At 36.5% G+C, this 25000-nt stretch overlaps 1 protein-coding gene across 3 annotated transcripts in view; it reads right to left on the bottom strand.

Annotated features, from left to right (window-relative positions):
* Positions 1-25000, bottom strand: part of dock (SH2/SH3 adaptor protein dock) — a 164663-nt gene that overhangs the window by 18529 nt on the left and 121134 nt on the right. The window lies entirely within an intron of this gene.

Raw genomic sequence — 25000 nt, forward strand, 5'->3', positions numbered from 1 at the left:
AACACTGCCCTTCGGTAAAAATCCTCGCCCTAAGCCCTCAGCCAATCAAGGCAACGTTTTCGGTCAACTCATATCATCATCGGTGTCAATATGTTTCCTACAGCCAGTAATTCGACCGCAGCATTGCCACCAACGCTACTGGAAAAGTCCGTTTGTGAACGAGCGTTATTTGCCAGGATAAGAGAGGTGGACGAGGGTGTGTTGGAGTGACGGCGATGGAGCAGTGGGAGGAGGAGGAGGAGGAGGAGGAGGAGGAGGAGGAGGAGGAGGAGGAGGAGGAGGAGGAGTCGTAGCGGGCTGGGTGTGGGCTTACAAGCATTGATCGCTCGCGCTGCCAGACCCAACCCCGGTCTTGCCTCTCTCTCTCTCTCTCTCTCTCTCTCTCTCTCTCTCTCTCTCTCTCTCTCAGTCTGTCCGCCCGCCTGCCAGCTCGCTCGCCCGCCAGAGGGGAATCACACTTACCAGGGAACTACCTCTGTGGAGGGACGCCAAACCGTTCGATCACTGAACGGAAAGCGCACCAGGTATTCTAGCAATGACTTCCATGTCCGTGTCTGCTGCCATCATTACCAATAACCCCAAGAGCAACTAAATGTAGGGGCTAAAATGAAAATTCCGGATCCTCTCCCTCTGGAGCGACTCACCAACGCTGACGCAACAGCAGTCCCTCTGATAACAATGCAGGTGAATGGACTGCAACACCTCTTTTTTGTATCAACCTTCCTTCTTGCAGAGCAGAGGAGAAAGTCATGAGTAATCTTCATGTCGAAATGAGATGAACTAAGGCTAAAGACGATTAAAACCGCTCGTTTTAACTGTGCAAGGCCGCTCGCAAATTGTTGCACAGAACGGTTCAAACGGAGCTCAGACAACAGCACGCAGGGTGACTGAACTCACTGAACATAACTGAGCGCAAGAACATATATAACACTGAACAACAATAACACCCATGATATCGTGCTTCTTCCATATCCCCTCTTCCTCTTGTTGTCAGCGACGCTCTCGCGATGACAGGGAATAATGGACAGAATCAATGATTAGAGAAATCATAGGTTTATCAAAACACGTTTAGCGGAAATGACATACCGATTCGCAGAAAATCTAAAATGCAAGGCATTACAGACTGCCGCCAAATCTTCGGCCTTAAATAATCTTAAATTTGTTCAAGGAGACAGTTCAGCTATTTAGAACAATTTCATAGCCAAACTGATTGAGAGAGAGAGAGAGAGAGAGAGAGAGAGAGAGAGAGAGAGAGAGAGAGTTATGGCGTAACATCGAAAAAAAATTGCAAAGAAAAAAAAATGTAGATGGCGGACATCTAAGTCCGTCACACTCTCGAGAAAAACTGTAATTTCGCAAAACCTTTCGGAAGCTACTCCCCACGGGTGTGGCCTGGCTATAAACCGGGCCATTGCTGTTTGTCCTGCTTTCATGTCGTTCTTGTTTTCATGTTGGTCTTGCTTTCATGTTGGTTGGTCTTGCTTTCATAATGTTCTTGCTTTCATGTTGTTCTTGTTTTCATGCTGGTATTGTTTTCATGTGGGTCTTGCTTTCATGTTGGTCTTGCTTTCATGTTGGTCTTCCTTTCATGTTGGTCTTGTTTTCATGTTGTTCTTGTTTTCAAGTTGGTCTTGAATTCATAATGGTCTTGTTTCCATGTTGTCCTTGTTTTCATGTTGGTCTTGCTTTCATGTTGGCCTTGCTTTCATGTTGGTCTTGATTTCATAATGGTCTTGTTTTCATGTTGTCCTTGTTTTTACGTTGGTCTTGTTTTCATAATGTTCTTGTTTTCATGTTGTCGTTGTCTTCATGGTGTCACTGTCTTCATGTTGTTCTTGTTTTCATGTTGTTCTTGTTTTCATGTTGTCCTTGTTTTCATGTTGTCCTTGTTTTCACGCTGGTCTTGTTTTCATCTTGGTCTTGTTTTCATAACGTTCTTGTTTTTAAGTTGTCCTTGTTTTCATGTTGGTTTTGTTTTCATGTTGGTCTTGTTTTCATGCTGGTCTTGTTTTCATGTTGGTTTTGTTTTCATGTTTTCTTGTTTTCAAGCTGTTCTTGTTTTCATGTTGTCCTTGTTTTCATCTTGGTCTTGTTTTCGTGTTGGTCTTGTTTTCATAATATACTTGTTTTCGTGTTGTCCTTGTTTTCATGTTGGTCTTGTTTTCATAATGTACTTGTTTTCATGTTGTCCTTTTTTATGTCATTCTTGTTTTCCTGTTGTTCTTGTATTCATGCCTCGTGGCTCTCCAAAGCTTTGACACAGAGTCTATAATATGATACATTACCTTAATATCAATTTAGTTAGTCTTAAAAAGCAACATCTATAACACTTTCACTAATCTTCAAAAGCCCAAGCCCACGACGTCTAAAAGAGGAAAAGATAATTAATGCAAATGTTCCCTAATAAAGATAAACCCCCACAGTACACCTAACACACTTCTCCATGAAGCCAACTGAAATCAATTGAGCACGAAAAGTGATAGATAAAACATTCTGAATAACAACTAAATCAACTCTTTCGATTTCTCAAGATTTTGGGTAACCAGACCACAAGAAAGTTTAATTTGGATGTCAAGTTCAGTTACTGTAGTAGTTTTCTGAATACTTGGTTTTCACTTGAAATTCACGAGAAGATACGATTTCAGGAATATTACACACACACATATATATATATATATATATATATATATATATATATATATATATATATATATATATATATATATATATGTGTGTGTGTGTGTGTGTGTGTGTGTGTGTGTGTGTGTGTGTGTGTGTGTGTGTGTGTGTGTGTGTGTGTAAAGTATTCTTAATTCTGGCCAAAGTATCAACCAAAGGGAAGTATAAAATGTTGGCCCAAGGCGAACTACTGCAATAGTAATTCAATACCTTTTCTTCTACATATTGAATGATGTTGCGTACTCAGAAATCAAGACTTTTGCTAGTGCTATTCCAACCAACAATTAAATCTCAGTTATTTTTATAGATAACGTTTTAGAGCCAATCATACTTGGATATTCTAATCCTAGTCAGGGTACTGGAAACTGTAGTTTGTCAACAATATTGCACATGGCATCTTTTTATACTTATTAGTCCATGAAGAGTTGTTCAATATAGATTTCACTGTATCTCCGGAGTACTTTGCACGCGAAGAATATTATACATAATGAATGCAAATTCATCAATAGCTAAGTAAACTGACCTAACTCTTACCCATGACCCTAGTTTGAATGAATGAATCGAATCCCAATTAGGGCAGGTGCACTTACTGCAAATATAATTCCCTTTGGGAGCAAAGTCCACCGCTACAGAGAATTCGACATTAATGGGCTACTCGTGATTTATTATCTGGAAGTATAAAAATGTCCAGCGCAATGTTCTGGACAAACTGTCACACATATACATACATACTTTCACATATGCACACGGCAAGAGAAGGGTCGCTACCATCATTCATATTTCAAATGCTGAATCGTGGATGAAGCCCCGTGCAATGAAACTTCCGCAAGCCTACCTCTACACACACCCACATAGAAGATCAAGCCACCACCTTACACACACACATACATACATACACACATATATGTATACATATATATATGCATACATATATATAATATATAATAATATATATATATATATATATATATATATATATATATATATATATATATATATATATATATATAAAACACTTTAAAATTATGACTAAATTTTGGGCCTCAAGACAGCAGCGAAGTACACCAGAAAGCATCAAAATACACATCAATACAAACTAGTCTAAACAAGTAGCTAATCAGTTCCAACAGATGAACTGCAGTTGGGAGTATTCTCCTGTCAACTTCGGCAAACAGAATAGTGCAAAGCATCGTACGGAAAGCAATTCTCCGATATTTACGTTCTATATCAATGTAGACCCTCGACTTTGTTACAAACCAGTCAATTCTGGACCTACGATAAGCGTTTGTTTCGAAAACCATATTCTCTAGACTGATGTTATGAATGTTGACGATGGAGAAGCAACTCCACAGTTATGTATATGTACATATATTTAAAGCTAAATCAATATAGATAGCTTTCGGGAACTTGTTCGGTTTCCTCGAACAAGTTCCCGAAAGCTATTTATATTGATTTATCTTTAAATACATGTACATATACATAACTGTGGAGTTGCTTCTCCATTTTAAGACTCACGCTACTATGGATATTTTTTAATGTTAACGATGATAATCACATACACAGATCACATGTCCAGAAAAATGAATGATAATTTGAGGATAATGCATACATACATGACATACACACATACACGCATACATACAAAACGTATACGAAAATCATTCCTTTCCTTATTTCTTAAAGGGTGTCACACAATTCTTCACAAATCTGGCGGAAGCCAGTTCCCCCACATGAAGAGTCCAGCACTCAAAAGCCCGATTCCCAAGGATGACACACAACAAAGCCAAAGAGGAATAAAGCCCTTAGCCCTTACAAAGGGCTTTCCCCTTTCACGTTATGACGATGCCTATGGAAGCTCCTAGCCCCCACCCCCCTTCCATCCTCTCCCCCCCCACCCCGCTTTTTCTCGTCATTACCTCACCTTTAGGAAGATCATGTGTCGACATTTTATTTCATTGCGGGGTTTCCAAATCTGTCACTTCGGAGAGAGAGAGAGAGAGAGAGAGAGAGAGAGAGAGAGAGAGAGAGAGAGAGAGAGAGAGAGCTCCAATTAAATCTTAAGGGGTAACATGGCTTCATCGAGTTGGGATCTAGATATTGGAATCAACTCGGCCAAATATACGTCTGACGATGATTCCAAAATATTAAGAAAAAAATTAATAAGAGAAAGTATGAAAAAGGTAAAAATGATCCCCGTTCCATTTTAGTTCAGGAGACTCTCTCTCTCTCTCTCTCTCTCTCTCTCTCTCTCTCTCTCTCTCTCTCTCTCTCTCTCTCTCTCTCACTGCAGTGTAATTCGAAGTGTCATTTTACCTTTAATGCAACGTTGGTGTACCTGTCCCGGATTAGCCCAAAACAAAACGAAAGCTGACCTCTCTTACTCATCCGCTCACACTCCCCTCCGTCGTCATTGCTCACACTAAGTTACACACTGAAATAAAACATTCACGTCACACTTGCATGATGCAATCACAAAGATCCAAGCCAAAGGCCTTCACCTTCTACCCACCTCAGTGTACCGACTACCGTGTACATAATTCACTGCTCAAGTCACCTGACGTCTAATGGATTTTTCATTAAATTGGACCGAATCACTGTGGGCCCCCTTCCAAAGAGATCGATCTCGGGGTCCTTCGCTGAGATGAGGTTGCAACCACTGACCACAAGTGCCATATAACTAATTTACAGTATATATATATATATATATATATATATATATATATATATATATATATATATATATATATATATATATATATATATATATATATATATAATATATATTTTATATATATATATATATATATATATATATATATATATATACTGTATATAATATATATATATATATATATATATATACTGTATATAATATATACATAATATTTATATATATATAATATATAAATATATACTATATATATATATATATATATATATATATATATATATATATATATATATATATATATATATATATATATATATAGATAGGTCTTTTTAATCTCAAACCCCAGTTATTAATAGAGTCTGCGTACCTTTCTGAGAGAGAGAGAGAGAGAGAGAGAGAGAGAGAGAGAGAGAGAGAGAGAGAGAGAGAGAGAGAGAGAAACAGTGCACCTTTACGTATGTATATAAAAAGGTCTTCGCTTGCGTTTACGAGCATTTGCTTGTTGTTCAGAATAACGCCCGTGGCAATAAAGATTATCCCCCGCAGCGGATTAAATGCCAAAGTGAGTCAGGCGTCTGCAGCGGAGTCGTGGACACAGTAATGCGGACTTTGCGAGATTCTCGCTATTAAAATATAATAATAATAATATTCCGCGCGCGACAGTTTCGACAACAATTCTATTCATTACTGGAAAACAACGCTTAGAAATGTCACTATTGCTTTATTTTAAGTTTCTCTCTCTCTCTCTCTCTCTCTCTCTCTCTCTCTCTCTCTCTCTCTCTCTCTCTCTAACACATCTATATATCTATATTCATATAAAACTGTCATTAAGCAGAAAATTACTAGACATGAGTAGATATCTGAGACTGCACTAATCGCGTTTGTGTTTTATATATATATAAATATATATAAATATACATATATATAAATATAATTTATGTGTATATATTATATACATATACATATATATATATATATATATATATATATTATATTTATATGTATTATATGCATATTTATATATATATATATATATATATATATATATATATATATATATATATATATATATATATATATATATATATATATATGTATATATAATACTCACAACAATTAATTAAGTTATACACCAGGTCATGCTCTCCACCCCAAAAGAATTTATGGCCACACCGTGAAATTCGTCCAGGAAAATGGCCGTCCCTGGCCAAAATAGGTCATTCGAAACTCAACTGCAAACGAAAAAAAAAAATAAAAAATCCCAGAAAATTGCTGACTGAGGAACACTTGAATTCCTCGGACGTAAACTGACGGGAATCCAATTCTTTTGGCTGAAATTCCCCTTCGAGAGACGCCAAAAATGATGACCGGAAGAAATATTTTACAAATTTGGTGGAATGGCGAAAAATGCAATTCAATTGGTTTATATATATATAAAAAAAAATAACTGACCAAATTTAACTTTGGAAAATTTAGAAATGTGGTGAATTCTATGAATATAGAATCGAAATCAATCAAACAACGTAAATAACGATGACAATCAAAAGAAAAATACGGAATAATCACGGAAGATGGAATTAACTAAGCACAAAACGAAATGGGATAAAAAAAAAAGATACATTTTCAAAATCAACAAACAGAGAAAGATCTAATCCAGTTGGAGTACTCAAGAATCTCGAGAGTTTAAAATGAAGATTATATTTTGCACGAATCTATAAAATACATAGAAAAATCTATCATTCTATGTTTGTTAGTCAGTATAGAGCCACAAAGCGAAAGAGAAGAGAAAGTGCTTCCTTACATAACCTTTAAAATTTCGCTCTTCCTTTCACTGCTCTAATTGCAATTTGCTCATCCAACCTTTTTTTTTTTTTTATCGTGCTCTATACTCCTCAAAGTCAGAGAGAGAGAGAGAGAGAGAGAGAGAGAGAGAGAGAGAGAGAGAGAGAGAGAGAGAGAGAGAGAGAGAGAGAGAGAGAGATTAATTCTACTTGTAATTTGGAGCTTAGTAAAAGATTCAAAAAGGGGAAATACGAACGTGAGAACATACTATTTATTGCTCGATAAATATATACACACACACACACGCATATATATATATATATATATATATATATATATATATATATATATATATATTATGTGTGTGTATTATCTAGTGCTAAGCCTTCTAATCAAGAAAACAGGCTATCTATCTCATTCTTAATAGGTGGTTTTCATACTTCATACTGAGTATCGAGTAGGTCCTCACTGTTTTAGTACGAAAACTGTTACAATGAAAATCTAACGAATTTTTAACGGTCCCAAAACAAACATTTTATTAGTTGCACAGAAATGCAATAAAATCTTAAGCAAGACAGTTTGTCACTAGATTCTAAAATACTACGTAAGATACTTGACCAACTAGGATATGCATTGTTTCTCTAATTAAGAACAGAATGTGGTAACATCGGAAACCCATTAGGATAATATTAACACCCAATATCACTGAAAATGCTCCAGTTATCAACACAATATTCTTCCGCCTTAAAAAAAAAATGAGGGTGATATATGAAGCCAAGATCATGTGTTCCACAAACCAGTTATAAAGATTACCACGCCGAGTTGAAAGAAGGTACTCATCTCTAAACAACGAGAACTATTTTTTGAGTGAAGGACAACGTTACTACAGGAAACAACAACACGTTTCACCTACAGGACCAATCTTTCCATTCTGACATCAATATCTAAATAATTTCCCCCTTGCACTGGGACGCTTAGTGTCTAAAACTAATCAAGGCTTCTGGCGAACGCAGAGCTGTTAAGACGATTCGGAAATGATGCGGTTACGACTTTCATAAACTTCAGTACTAGAGGAAACTATGTCAGTACTAGCGATGAAAGGTACAAGACAGTTCAACCCATGGAAAATTGCAATGCATTAACAACTGAGGCGAAAACTAGTCATGTACAATAGACTCGTTAAAAGGTCTTTTTATTTACTGTAAGTACAAGTGTTGAGTAATGAAAAATATAAAAAAAAATGTATTATTCACAAAGAATACATGAATGACGAAATGTATGGTGAATAAACGAAGAAATTTTAAAACTAATAGAGAGAGAGAGAGAGAGAGAGAGAGAGAGAGAGAGAGAGAGAGAGAGAGAGAGAGAGACCCGAGGCATCCCGTGGAATATCTCGAAGGAACGACAGACTCCTTGGGGGAAGGCCACGGAATCTCTCATATGTGCAGCTAAACCCTTCGCAGACAATATGGTCAATAAAACCATTAATAATGCATTACGTGGCAGGTGGGGGGCTGCCGAGCTTAAAGGCGCCCTGTCCCAGGTCATGGGAGGTCAAAATAAGAATACCCTAATGGAAACTGACATCGCAGCGATAAAACGGCCCGTGATAAAACAAATAATGCGAGGTCTAAATTCAGAGTGGAATTTACCATTCTCTCTCTCTCTCTCTCTCTCTCTCTCTCTCTCTCTCTCTCTCTCTCTCTCTCTCTCTCTCTCTCTCTCTCTCTCTCTCTTCTGTACAAAAACCCTTCTTAATCATTCAGCTTCCAAAGTAAAAAGATAAACAACGAATTATTACGGTATGTATGACTGATGATCTGCAATTGTAATTAAGAGCGTGATATAATCTTGAAACAGAAGGAACAAATTCATGCAAAGATAAAATATGACGCTTATTATTATTATTATTATTATTATTATTATTATTATTATTATTATTATTATTATTATTCGTACCATGAACCCTATCATATGGAACAAGCCCACCACAGGGGCCGCTGACTTGAAATTCAACCTTCCAAAGAATATGGCGTTCACCTGAGAGAAACAACAAAAGGTATTAGGAGATGCAGAAAGAGATTAGCTATTAGAAAAGTAAAAATAAACGAACAAATTAATAAATAAATAAGAGTCAAATATACGAAAAATATAAAAACGTCTATCACTGCAACATAATAATACATTGCAATTTACAATATCTTCTGAATTCCCTTCACATCAAGATTTGCTTGGTAAGGATACGAGCAGCAAAAAGCTTTCGCTTATTATACATGTGTGTCCTCGTCGGTATCTGCTGGGAATCTATCACATCTGAATTCACGGCGGCTCGTCTCGTGTTACAGAAACGGGGAGAGAGAGAGAGAGAGAGAGAGAGAGAGAGAGAGAGAGAGAGAGAGAGAGAGAGAGAGTCACTGATAACCGCTCGAGTGGCATTAACAGCAATCAGACAGAGATGGAAGACCGCACAGGAGAATGATTGAAACTGCTTCATCCACAGGGCAAACAAGTTCATTTGCTGACGAGGAACTTGGTCCGTGAAGCCGAGTTCCTTTAGTAATTTTTATAGTCATTTGTCATCTATATTTTAATTAATAAAGTTCATGTTTTTATATTTTTTTTCTTTCACAACGTACCGCAGGCAAGATATACTATGCTTGACTACAAGCTACATTTGATGAACTTTACACTGACCCCTGACAATAATAAAATCGTATGGAAAATGTAAAACAATGCTTTTATGAATAAAATTAAACTGCCACCTTTCCTGAATAACGACAAACCACCTTAATTCAAGAAGGACATTCAAGAGTTCATTTGAAATTCTTGTGTAGGGTGTAATCAATAACAAGTACACAATCCTGAACACAAACATACAAGAATGACCAAATCTAGAGAAAACTAGTAAGCCATCGACTGTGAGATTTTCCCTTCCCCCACCCGGTGCAATTCTTCAGAAAACAGGTCTCTTTCTCCCAAAGGAATCTAGGACCAGTAAGAGGTTTAAGAAGGGATTTCAAAGCTATCCCTTCCCAAGACCAATCCCTCCACCCCCTTCCCCAGCCCAACCAAACTGGCAAAGGTAGTTCTTTTACGTCAGATTATTCGCGCCCCACAACGCTACTATAAAAGTGAATAAAGAAATACATGTCATTTTTTATTTGTCATTAATAAGAAGTTTTAACTTATTTTGCAAAAACATATTTTGCATGCATACACAAACATATATATATATATATATATAATTATTAAATGCATAAACTTACGACGATTAAGAGGCTTTTCAGTTGAAAGTAAAGCCTGAGTGAGTGACTGGTTTGGTGTAAAAGTTGGGAAAACGGTATATCACAACCTCACGGCCGTTCGAAACTCATATACATGGAATGATGCGATGAGGAAGAAATCAACAATTAGCGTATGGGATAAGAGTTGAGGGCGGTATATGGAATGAAAAATCTGAATGTATGATACAGATATGAATGTTAAGAAACGCTACAGAAGTTGATGAAGTGCACTGACGGTACTACCCCCCTACAGGGCATACAAGAATGAAAACTATCTACTTTCTCTTACGCAGTATTTCCACCAATGAGAGAGAGAGAGAGAGAGAGAGAGAGAGAGAGAGAGAGAGAGAGAGAGAGAGAGAGAGTGGATGCCTAGGTGCTGAATCACGCCATCAAATGAAACTTAACCTCACATAATTATCTCGAGCACTTATAATGAGTAGCACATGTAACCAGAACTGATTTGGGGCGTTCGAGTTTTGCACCGAGAGCAACTATGAGGTCTGTAAACTGTGACGTCTGAGATAACTGTGTCTAATTTGCCCTCCCATGACTTTAGTAATAACAGCCCGCAGAACAGCGAGATGGGTGAGGTCATGACAGTATGGCAAAAGGAGGTCAAACCGTGACCTGGAAATTAAAGAATTCTTTATGGGAGACCACTTCAGATAACGACTAAATTTAAAAAGTATAGAGACTTGTGTATATAAACAAACAAACACACATACACACACACACACACACACACACACACATATATATATATATATATATATATATATATATATATATATATATATAGAGAGAGAGAGAGAGAGAGAGAGAGAGAGAGAGAGAGAGAGAGAGAGAGAGAGAGAGAGAGAGAGAGAGAGAGTATGTGCGTGCTTCCTGAAAAGCAACGAATAACTGTTTGTATCCACAAGAAAAAATATTGAAATCATTGTAAAACTTTTCCTAAGAGCAAAAGTAAGACCAATTTCCACAGAGCGAGATTTTAATAAGCAGAGAAATAAATAAAATTCATAAATGAAATAAACCAAACAAACTGGACTTGATGAAGAAATCTGGGTCAGATTATATACAGTATATATATATATATATATATATATATATATATAGAGAGAGAGAGAGAGAGAGAGAGAGAGAGAGAGAGAGAGAGAGAGAGAGAGAGAGAGAGAGAGAGATGCTAAACAGAGAACGAAAAGTGAAGGCCATTAATGAACATCGTCTGGACATGTCGTCTTTCTTTCATTCTCTCCTCGAGAAATTCCCTAATCACTGGCGCCATCACAAATGAACTAATCCGTTCTTCAATCCTCTTCTTTCTGCTGTGCCTTGAACTCACCGACTGAATACGAAGACTACTTAAGGGCGTATTTCCCTTCCTCGGTATCTATAGTTCATTATTCCCTCAGGCGACCACATAGCGCACAAACGCATGAATAGGCACGAACGTCAAACTGTAAATATGACAGATCTGTTTGTGTGTGTGTATGTATGTATACACACACACACACATATATATATATATATATATATATATATATATATATATATATATATATATATATATATATATATATATATAATACGAAAAATTAGCCTCCAAATACAATTACCGTAACGATTATCAAGATCAAGACGAACAACCAAAAATGCAAAGAAGAGTAGCTTTTATCATAACTTTTATATTAAGTCGTTCAAGATGTCCCAAGCAGCTCCTCGAATAGGAGGAAAAAGGTCGTCACGGAACGAACATGACATAAATACTGATAGTGACGACTCATGTTCCAAGCTGTGGATGACGGTACAGTCACCATGGTCATCGTCATGCACAACAAACGACGGCTGCTAATACTTATTATTATTATTATTATTATTATTATTATCATTATTATTATATTATTATTTCTAGCATTTCTAGCTGAAGAAGGGAGCTGAGCAGGCTCTCGAAAGCTCCTGTAATTCATTTTATTATTTGTAAATACAGTACTTTACATAAATGTGGATTTTGTATTTTATAAACATATTCACGGGATTGTGAAGAAGATTTGCATTATTATTATTATTATTATTATTATTATTATTATTATTATTATTATTATAATATAGGGTCCACTGACTTAAAATTCAACCTTCCAAAGAGTACGGTGTTCATTCCAAAGAAGTAACAGAAGGTAAAGAGATATATAAAAAGAGTTCACTTATTACAAAATAACATAAATTAACGAACAAACAAATACATAAATAAAAAAATAACTCATCAAAATACAAGGAGAACTGTATCAGGAATCACCATTATCATCATCAATTCCGGTCAAGGTGACAGATGATAACTGCATACTTCTTGGAAATCAATTCTAGTTTATATATTTCCCTCCTACGAATCTCCTGTTTCAAAAGCCATCTAAGCAAGAGTAAGCCTTTCAACAAGTGTTTCTTTTCTGAAGAAATGGTTACTGAACTCTGAAGGCATTGTAAAGGTTGTTATTGCAAATACTACTTCCAGATTAACTGTCCTTGGGACCTAGACACACAACATTACGATTGTTTAATAAATAAATATATAAATAAATAAATAAATAAATAAATAAATAAATAAATATATACTGTAATATATATATATCTAGAAATAACAACACACAATTACGTGTGGAGCATTTGAAAGACCTGGGTTCGATCCTGATATGAGTTAGAAATTTATATATATATATATATATATATATATATATATATATATATATATATATATATATATATATATTACATAATATGTATACACATAGTTATATATTTATATATATATATATATATATATATATATATATATATATATATATATATTTATACATATATGTATATATATGTATGTATGTATGCGCAAATATACGATCAAACAACGCAGTGTAAGAAACCAGTCTGTGTGTTTGTGGGTGTGCGTGTATGTGTAAACATCACAAGCTACAAATATATAACAATAACGCACAGAAGCACATTTTTCCTTTATGGTAAAGATTTCCTTCTTTCTTTCCTTTCTTTCCTTCCTTCTTACCTTCCACTCGGCCGGAAAAGGCCGGTGGCAGGGAGACATAATGCAGGATTGCGTCTTTCAATTGCACAAATTGACTTTGCACGCCTTTGCAACTCCTTTCCAACAACAATCGCCGGCCCTTCTTTTCTTCTTCTTCTCCTCCTGCTCGGGGGGCGAGGGACCCCCAAAAGAGCTTCTTTGGAAGAGGTCTTTTTCCTCTGAATGGCCGGACGCTTCGGTCAAGTGATCTACTGGACATAGGTTTTACACACAAATACAGGTATACATACAAGCATTTGCAAGGTATTCCTACATGTATGTCTTGTATTCTTTACAAACGTGCAGACATACATGAACAATCACATCTTTACAAACGTGCAGACATGCATGAACAATCACATCTTTTCTATGCTTAAAATCACTCAAGTGTCACCTACATGCATGTATACATACATACATACTGTACATACATACATACATACCACATGGAATTTATACTACTTTGCATCTGTAAACACTTCATGGCTACACATACAGGTAAAATGTCAAAAATAATTAAATTTAAAGCTTTGTGCTAAATAATATTATTCAATCAGTCAATCACATACACAATCAACTGAAATTTCCGCTATCATCAAGTCATTCAATTAGTCGGTAACATATACAATCAACCGAAATTTCAATTATCATTAAGTTGTTCAATAAGTCAATAAGATACACAATGAACTGAAATTTCTGCTATCATTAAGGTGATGGGAGAGCTCACGTAAGGTCACCAATCACTATAAATCAAAAGTGGGAATATTAAATAACGATTCCCATTCCCGTGGTGTGCGCAAGGATAAAGGAATGAATGTTACATAGGTAAGGTTGGTCACACACACACACACTTACGCTAGTAATTACACGTAACACATCTGTGAATAACAAATTAGCCTCGAAAATGTAATGACAATTTTTGATCGTCTATATCAAATTTATCTCAATGCATTTTTAAGATGAAGTTATTACGATATGACATCAGCATGAGCTTCGTCATAAAAATTATGAGTTTAATATTTTATCGTCCTTAATGAAAATATGAATTTGACAGGTAGAAATCTCAGTAAAGACTCTACTTCCTGCATACACCACAAATATTATGCAAGAACGAAAGCATTTCGTGGAACACTAAAATAGCGTCAAATTATCCTAACCAACTGTTTTCTCGTATGAGCATTATCACAACACACGCACATGCACACACACACACACACACAACTTGGGAAATCCAGAGAGATTCAGGTGGAATAAAATAACCTCTTAAACATTCACGTATACCGGATAGCAATGGAGACTACCTGCATGTGGTGGCAAAGTAAGTTCCATCGATAATTTCTACCGTCTGCCCTACATTTCTGGTTGAGACACTTCCTCACTTCTGTTTGCTCATGCCGTAGCAACGTGAAGGTAAACTAAAGGCGAAGTTGTTATGCTTTATAGACGATAGTCAATAATATACACACACACACACACACATATATATATATATATATATATATATATATAATGTATTATATAATGTATACAAATACATTTATATAAATATACAGTATATATATATATATATATATATATATATATATATATATATATATATATATATATATATATATATATATATATATACTGTATATACACAGGAGCCTCTATCTAAACTATGCAAAGGAAGCGTCGGCGGATACGCCCACTTTCGCACCAAGTCAAATGCAGGATGGGGGGAGGGGGGGGGTTAGCCGACGGAGGAATGGTGGAGTGGGAATGAGAAGGGAAACTGGTGGTGTTGGTGTTGGCGACGTTGGTGGAGGTGTTAAGGAGGAGAAGCGAAAGAGGAAAGGAGGGGGAGGGGCAACACCACTGAAATATTGACAATGACCTTAACGCTCAGGCACTGGCGCCGACACCCACCAACCCACTCTTGCATGCCTTTGCAACCCAGCCACGTCTACCCCCTCTCCCTACCACCCCTCCCCTTACCCCCTCCCCAAGCTCCTCTTTCTCAAGAGTAAATACCACAAATCAAATGCATGCAGACCCATCGCTGCAGTTGCTTTAAGGTTTCTGGTGCTTTGGTCAAGTCGATGACATATTCATCATCACACGGAAGCGTATCTAAACAAACGCCTAAGTATTTACGCAAAGTTATTGCGTATATTAATGAGTTACTTCATTTTAAATATAATTTTCCTTCTATGAATTGAGTGACATTGTTTTAAACTAGGAAAAAAAAGTATGCTGTTTAAGAGAGAGAGAGAGAGAGAGAGAGAGAGAGAGAGAGAGAGAGAGAGAGAGAGAGAGAGAGAGAGAGAGAGAAACTCATAACGATATTATTCGATTTCTGGAAATAATGAATACAGAAGGTTGGTACCGCAAGAACATATAACGAACATTGGTTGATGACAGGGTGAAGAGACAATTTTATTGCATTATATAAAAAAGAACGAGAGAGTTTTTATGAAATACCTCAAAACGTATTTTTTATAAAACGCACGCACAAGTTATGAGACCCACAAATGTAAATAACAGCAGGATTCATCGATACAACTCTAAACTAAGGCTGGACACTGTCTAAAAGTCTCTTTTATAAAATAAATACTATGATAATAACCCATGCTTGTTTATGGTTTAATGGGATGTATGTGTATGTGTATATATATTTGTATGTATGTATGTATATATATATAAAACTTTATCTAGTCCAAACAATACGAAGTCAGTCTCTCTCTCTCTCTCTCTGCATGTATATATATAGATACATACATATATACTGTACATATATATACATGTATATATGTATATATACATGTATATATAAAACTTTGTCCAGTCCAAACAATATGAAGTCAGTCTCTCTCTCTCTCTCTCTCTCTCTCTCTCTCTCTCTCTCTCTCTCTCCCCTGATGCCCCGTCTCCAGGTAAACAAACAAATGGCTTCCCTTCTCCCCCCTACCCCTCCCTTGCTCTAGTCTTCTCTCCCCGCCTACAAAGATGAGATGAGAGATTAGAATTTCTCTTCCCCACAATATGAGAGAATGAAAGACGCACTCTCATATGTAGCCTTTCTGACAGTGTTTCTGTTGTTTGTTTATTTTTTCTCTTGATGTCATGTGACACGGAAGCATTTGGCTTAAATTACCATAAGATGTAATTTACAAATTCAAGATTTTGGTTTGATTTGGGTACTGTAACAATTGGGTAGTAAACATTATACCTAATTTATTTACGATGCAATAAAACGCAGAGGCATTTGGCTAATGTTACATTACCATACAATTTACAAATTCACGGTTTTGGCATGATTTGGGTATTGTAACAAGTAGTAAACCATTTATCGAAAATATTTACCAAACAATAAAACGTAGAGGTATTTGGCTAAAATTACATTACCAGATAATTTACAAATTCAAGGTTCTGGCATGAATTGGGTACTGTAACAACTAAGTGGTCAACCATTAATCAAAAATATTTACAAAAAATAAAACGTACAGGCATTTGGCTAAAATTACACTGCCATACAATTTACAAATTCAAGGTTTTGATATGAATTGGGTACTGTAAAGGTTAAGTAGTAAGCCCTTTACCATACCTATATATACGGAATAATAAATAGTGCCTCTATCAAGGCATAGGCTAATTCCACACTGGCGATTTTCAACAACCTTGTAAGAAAAAGGCTTAAATTACTGAGGTAAAACACGAAGAATGACGTAATACATTTCTCCTTCAATACAACATTTTTTCATGTCGGATAAATTCCTCGGCATATAAATCCCTGTATCTCGAGGTGTCTAATTTCAATCTTACTTTTTCCTGATGAACACCATACTCTTTGGAAGCTTGAATTTCAAGTCAGTGGCCCCCTTTGGTGGGATTGTTCCATGTGAATAGAGTTCGTCTTTTGAATAATAATAATAATAATAATAATAATAATAATAATAATAATAATAATAATAATAATAATAATCCTTTGGAAGCTTGAATTTCAAGTCGATGGAGCCTTTGGTGGGATTATTCCATATGAATAGGGTTCGTCTTCTGAATAATAATAATAATAATAATAATAATAATAATAATAACAAAAACACAAAGAACCTAATTCGGGAGACTGAGAAACTGCAATACAAACTAAGCAGCATCCAGACGGCGATACTGTTCAGTGAATAATAATAATAATTATCACCTCCCTCTACGAAACGACCACTCATCTCTCCAACTCCGTGACCCCACGCGTCAGTCACCCCAAGAGAGAACATCAAAACTATCAAGCTATCAAATCATCCCCCGAGTGGCGTTAACGACATAAAGTCGATAAGGTATCTCTGACTTCTGTGAAGAGAGCCGAGGCAATATCCGGTGGCTGGAGAAATGGAGGAGGAACCCAATCTGACCGCGATTCCGTTGCAAACTGGAACGAATCTGTCTCACTATCAATCGGCCCATTTAGGGCGACGTTTTCAAAGGAATGAAAAAACAAGTAAAAAATGCGCCGGAGTTTCTGTACAACTTATAATGCTGTACGAGCCGCGGCCCATGAAACTTCCAGGTATGGCACGGTGGTGACCTGTCTTACAACACTGCCAGACGCACGATCATGGCTAACTGTACCTTTAAATAAAATATATACTACTGTGGCTAGAGGGCTGTAATTTGGTATGTTTGATTATTGGAGGGTGGAGATCAACATACCAATTTGCAGCCCTGTAGCCTCGGAAGTTTTTAAGATCAGAGGGCGGACAGAAAAAGTGCGGACAGAATAAAGTGCGGACGGACAGACAAATAGCCATCTCAATAGTTTTCGTTTACAGAAAACTAAAAAACATCTCGGCTTACTGACTCGTATTTCAGTCGCCTAGAAAAAAGCATTAGGTGTGTCCGGATGTATCTGGTATACTTAACAAAATCCTCTCTCGCTGATTATTCAAGTAATAAAAGAGCTTTGCGAATGCAGAATATAATTCCATATAATCCTATTTCCTCACGCCAACAGTTCTGCTTTCCGCACACTGGGAAATCTGCTCGTTTTCAAATACGTTTCATTCGAGAGATTACTTTTTTTTTCAAGATTTTATGCCAGGAGATTACTGTAAGGGATTCTGTCTCGAGTTTTGAAGTTACAGAATAATTCTTCTATAGGAGTGAGTACGTTGATTCCAAGAATTAAATATACATTTTATAATGAATAACGGTAAGTGCCAGTAGGACTGACAAGCGTAATAATGGTAATATAAACTGACATACGCTTAAAAATATATGTATTTTATAAACGTTTATACATATGCCACCATTTGCTTCTATAATAATAATAATAATAATAATAATAATAATAATAATAATAATAATAAGCCGTATCTTGACTAGTTTCGTTCTAAGGTTTGCTCAGAATATAAAAATAACATAAGAGAATATATATACATACATACACACAAACATATATACATACATACATACATACATACATACATACATATATATATATATATATATATATATATATAATGTATAACTGAATCACAGGACATGAGATACATACATACATATATATATATATATATATATATATATATATATATATATATATATATATATATATATATATATATATATACTGTATATATATAAACAGAAATTTACTGACATACATAACAACCTCCTTCTACGCATTCAAAAAAGGCCTACAAGGAAAAAAAAAAACAGAAGACTGAGAAAACGTTAATTTTCGGTCTCGCAGCATCAAGTGGTTCTAAGCTGGATGTTGTTACTACTTCTTGTGCGATGCAACCAACTCCCCCTAACGCCCCCCCACCCCCTCCTCAACCCCTACCCACAGCTGTCAAAACTTCGCCGTGACTCAGAGACGTCACGTCCCACACATCTATTTAAGGTTCCGGTTACTTCGTTAAACACTTATGGGGGAGAATATCAAGAAAGTATTCGCGCACGCACGCTTCCTCTATGTCTTGGAAATAATCTTGGTTTAGCTTATTTGTCTGTCTGGAGCTTGGAAAATATTATATATATATATATATATATATATATATATATATATATATATATATATATATATATATATATATATATATAATAGAGAGAGAGAGAGAGAGAGAGAGAGAGAGAGAGAGAGAGAGAGAGAGAGAGAGAGAAATATGTATAAATAGGTATGTATATATATATACATAAATATATATACCTATTTATATATATTTTTCTCTCTCTCTCTCTCTCTCTATATATATATATATATATATATATATATATATATATATATATATATATATATATATAGAGAGAGAGAGAGAGAGAGAGAGAGAGAGAGAGAGAGAGAGAGAGAGAGAGAGAGAGACTCTTCCCAGCCACAAGGAAGGAGTAACCCAATAATCCTTGACAAAACTATTTTTTTTTCCTTGGAAACTTTCCCCCGAAAACTGCTCTTCAAAAGTTTTGGAAAAAGTCGGCGGGAAAGCATCCAATACGGCCAGGTGGTATTCGAAGAGTACGGAGAAAGCGTGAAGTTAAAAAAAAAAAAAAATAGTTTTTGCCATGAAAGCAACGTTTGTGTGCGAGTGAAATTACACGAAGGATATCTTATGGAATACAGAAATTAGGCCAAAGGCCAAGCGCTGGGACCTACGAGGTCATTCAGCGCTGAAACGGAAACCGACAGTAAAAAGGTTTGAAAGGTTTAACAGGTGGAAAACCTCGCAGTTGCTGTATGAAAGTAAGATGGAAGAAGGAGAATACGAACGGAGGTACAGTAAAAGGAATGACAGGGATTGCAGCTAGTGGCCGAAGGGACGCTGCGAAGAACCTTAAGGAATACCTACAGTGCACGCATGAGGCGCACTGACGGCACTGTGGGGGCACAAAGGATACTGTCGAAATAACAGCTACACAAATATCCCAAGGTCAAGGAAGTCACTGGATGTTCCTATGATTAAAATGATTGAACTAAATACAAACCAGAATGACGTAGGAGAGATTCCAGTGTAAATAAAGGAGAGAAAAAAAAACACAATACACAAAATATAACAATTACAAGAATAAACAAGTAAAAAATGCGCCGAAGTTTCTTCGGCGCAATCGAGTTTTCTGTACATCGTATAACCAACACACCGAAAATAGATCTATCTTTCGGTGGTCTCGGTATAATGCTATATGAGCAGCGGCCCATGAATCTTTAAACATGGACCGGTGGTGGCCTGTCCTATATCGTTGCCAGATGCACGATTATGGCTAACTTTAACCTTAAATAAAATAAAAACTACTGAGGCTAGAGGGCTGCAATTTGGTATGTCTGATGGTTGGAGGGTGGATGATCAACATACTAATTTGCAGCCCTCTAGCCTTGATAGTTTTTAAGACCTGAGGCCGGACAGAAACAGTGCGGCCGGACAGACAAAGCCAGCCCAATAGTTTTCATTTACAGAAAACTAAAAATGAGAGCATAGTTGCATAGTAAAGAAGGCACTGACCTGCATGGGGTTCACAAAAAAAAAAAAAAAAGAATCGTTCCCTTATACACTAATACACGAACAGATTTAAAAACACGGCGAATACTATTCTCTGTGGAATGTAAAACAGGCTGAGGAATTTCATTGATTAGAAGTTACTGAAAGGATTAAGTAATCTTAAGGGATTAAATCATCCCTAGTCATTAACAGAAGGAAACTTGAAGCATCCCAAACTCCCTAACAATTTTTTTTATTTTACAACAAAAATTAATATTACGTGCAATGTACCAAACACTAATTTATTCTGATGGGCCATGTACTAAAAAAAATTCCCTCAACGAAAACAAATAAAAAAATACAAGAAATCAAAGTAAAATAACCGAAAAAAATTTAAGCCCAAACACAGTGCGCACATCCGGTCAAGGCAATGAGATCCATGACAGAACAGTTCTTGCAACCCAGTGCTCCAGAGCAGAGAGGGGCACCCGAAAATCTATACAAAAGGCCCGGCCGCGGGCTCTCCTCCCTACTTCTCGCTTCTTCACCTACTTATCTGAGGAGTTCGTTGGTATTGAGAGAGAGAGAGAGAGAGAGAGAGAGAGAGAGAGAGAGAGAGAGAGAGAGAGAGAGAGAGAGAGAGAAGAGAGGATTAGGTGAGGGTAATCGGTAAACATCGCAGGCTCATTCCAATGGAAAAGATATCTCGACTCCACTCGAGATAAGTCTCCTGGTTCAGTAGCTACGTGGGAGAGAGAAATGATAGCAGCAACAGCAACAGCAACAAACAGACAACGAGAATAAAAGTTCCTTTGAAAGTCAGATGCTCCTCGGTACTTCTTTTGTTTCCTCAAACCACAAAACAATGTTCCACAAATACTGGCTAGCGCTAACAAAGGAATGCAAGGAACAGATAGAATCAAAATTAAGAATGTTGCTCATAAACTACAAGAGAAACTAATTAAAGAATCCTAAGGTGAATCACGGGAAATCTGAGGTACTTGAGCGACTGAGTCTCAAAAACCCCTACTGTAATACTTCAGAAAATATTTGCTGTGCAAAGGAAAAATTTTAACACTTATGCACAGATCTTATCAAATACGTTCAATAGCGCTTTATAAACTTTCCCTTACGTTGCTCAAAGTTGCGCTGATATAATAATAATAATAATAATAATAATAATAATAATAATAATAATAATAATAATAATAATAATAATAATAATAAGGTATTTATAAACTTCCCCTTACTTTGCCCAAAGTTACGCTGGGCCTGCTAATAATAATAATAATAATAATAATAATAATAATAATAATAATAATAATAATAATAATAATAATAATAAGCATATCAAATTGCTATAACTGATAACTTCTCTGACTAGAAACGTTAACTTAATGCCATGAATGGGTAAGTGACCTTCAAAAGAATCCAGTCCTTTGTCCAAGTTCGATCAATCGACGAACGAAAAAAATATCCGCCATTGAACACTATATTCCTGTTTTCTAAAAGAAGTTTACTTCCGAATTCCATGATCAGATGGGCGAATATTCAGTACACCCAGTTTAATATATACAATATAAATATAAAAAAATATTTCAGCTGTAAAATTATGCCTTCCTGTTAATTGAACCAGCTGTACAAGAATTGGTTCAAACTTGTAGTAGGCAATATAGTATAACAAAACTCTATGGTCAAATCGACCAACATTTCACAAGCACGAATTACAACTGCTTATTCACAAAAGACAAAAACCACGCAAAAATAATTAAAAAACCAAAATATTTTCCAAATATGTTTGTCTTTGTGATCTCTCCAGAGTTTCTGTGACAACAGTTCTTTGAAAAAAAAATTCCATCATACATGAAAAAAATTCTAAAACTCTGAGGGCATTAGATCCAAACATTTTGCGAAGAGAAAAAGGCTACGTTTAATTACGTTTTCAGCTAGCGAGCGACGTCATTGAACTGTGCAAACCCACCAGTAAAGATGTGTAAAAAAAAATAAAAGTAAATTCCTTGCATTATCCATTCATCTTAAGGCTTAACGAATCAAAATATTCCCTGGTCTCACTTACAATTGACTGAAACATAATATAAAATATTACTGTATCATAACAGTGACTAATTCAGGGGTTCTTAAGATATTCCCTGGCCTCATTTACACTTGACTGAAACGTAACAGCAGGTACTACTGTATCAGAACAGTTTACACTTGACTGAAACGTAACAGCAGGTACTCCTGTATCGGAACAGTTTACACTTGACTGAAACGTAACAGCACATACTACTGTATCATAACAGTGTACACTTGACTGAAACATAACAGCACATACTACCGTATCACAACATCACAACAGTGACTAATTAATGGAAGACATCCCGTACAGAGGTTCTTTTAGCTCACCGAGGTTTTTTGCCATCCATGAAACTCCCGGAGGAAGCCAAAGGCTGTGTTACCATCAGCACACGACAGGACACACTGGGAGACGAGATAGACGACACTGACAGCAGACACAGCTAAGCTGCATATTTGCCTGTATCGATAACCTATGCTTGACTCTTTTCAAAAAGCACAGAACGCTCGCGACCTGTGGGATACAGGAAGTGACTCGGGGTGACCTGCCTGCGGTCATATTAAGGTATTTACCTATGGCTAGGCTATATGGCATCAAAATATGTGGAGTTCGGCCAAAGGCCAAGGGATGGGACCTACGACGTCACTCAACGCTGAAACGGAAGGTTGCAGTAAAAGGTCTGAAAGGTGTAACAGGAGGAAAACCTCAGTTACACTATGAATCAATTGTTAGGAAAGGGTAGAGAGAGAGAGAGAGAGAGAGAGAGAGAGAGAGAGAGAGAGAGAGAGAGCGGAAGTACAGTAAAAGGAATGAAAAGGGTTGCAGCTAGGAGCCGAAGGGACAATGCAAAGAACCTTAAGTGATGCCTACAGTGCACCGCGATCTGCAAGGTTCAGTTGGGTACGCATACATAAATACACGACAAGTTGTACCGGATGTTCGTTCAGTTGTCATAGCGCGATGCTCCGATTCGCAAAGGAGAATCTTCTCTTGAATATTTCAGACAATGAATATGCGCCTAAGGTATGCGTACCTAATGTTTACCTCTCGGTAAATCTGTTTCTCGTGTTCATGAGTCAGCCATTCTCTGAGGAGCAGCTCTTGCGTCTAGCACAACCAGTAGCCGTTCTAAGCACATTCGTCCACGCTTACGAATGTCAATAGCAGCGTTTAGAATGGCGCACCAGATTACGTCGCACTTGTAAAACGGGGGAAACATGACGGCAAGAATCCCTCTCCCAAGAATTCCATAAAAATACCAGACGGATCAATATTGAGCTGAATAATGACCGGGACTTTTCTTCGATCAGGGGAGACTTCGCAATCCTCGACTCTTTCCAACTGCATCGGGTTGCGACGGCTACGAATTGGCTGAGATACTGCACGGTCTTCGATCTCAAGAAAGAAATGTAAGCAAGTTTCGAATGAGGACAGGATGGAGTATTTTTTTATTAGTCCATCTAGAGATACAACGGTACAAAACCGTTACTGCATTAGTATGACATTAACCTTGGGATAGTGAACATGATATTACTAGGATAGTTTAAGGTACCACTGAACAACTAAGTAGCCGTACAGCACGACCACACACGGAAAGCACAAAAAGACATCGTTATAAAATTTAAGTGAATTAACTACACCTGAAAAATGCCAAGCATATCAAGGCATGGAAAACCTATTACAAATTCTTTCAATCCATCTCTGTCTTATCATTAGAAATAAAGTGGAACACCCAAAACCACAAGCATTTTCACCCTGTCAACACGACACCTCAAGCAAATGTCCAAGTTCAAGGCCACAGCTCAAGTAAAATGAACATTTATAGGAAAATAAATTAAAAATAAAAAAAAAAGGTCAAGGATACAACGAACGTTCTGAGGGTTCAAAAACCAGGTGAAACTCCCAAAAACTCATTTACTGAGACGCGAGGAACAAGTCGCGGCGACAGAGAACAGGAAGATCTATTTGTGGAAGAAATCGTAAACATCAAGC

Source organism: Macrobrachium rosenbergii, chromosome 12, assembly GCF_040412425.1.
Source record: "Macrobrachium rosenbergii isolate ZJJX-2024 chromosome 12, ASM4041242v1, whole genome shotgun sequence".
In the NCBI taxonomy this organism is placed as follows: Eukaryota; Metazoa; Arthropoda; class Malacostraca; order Decapoda; family Palaemonidae; genus Macrobrachium; species Macrobrachium rosenbergii.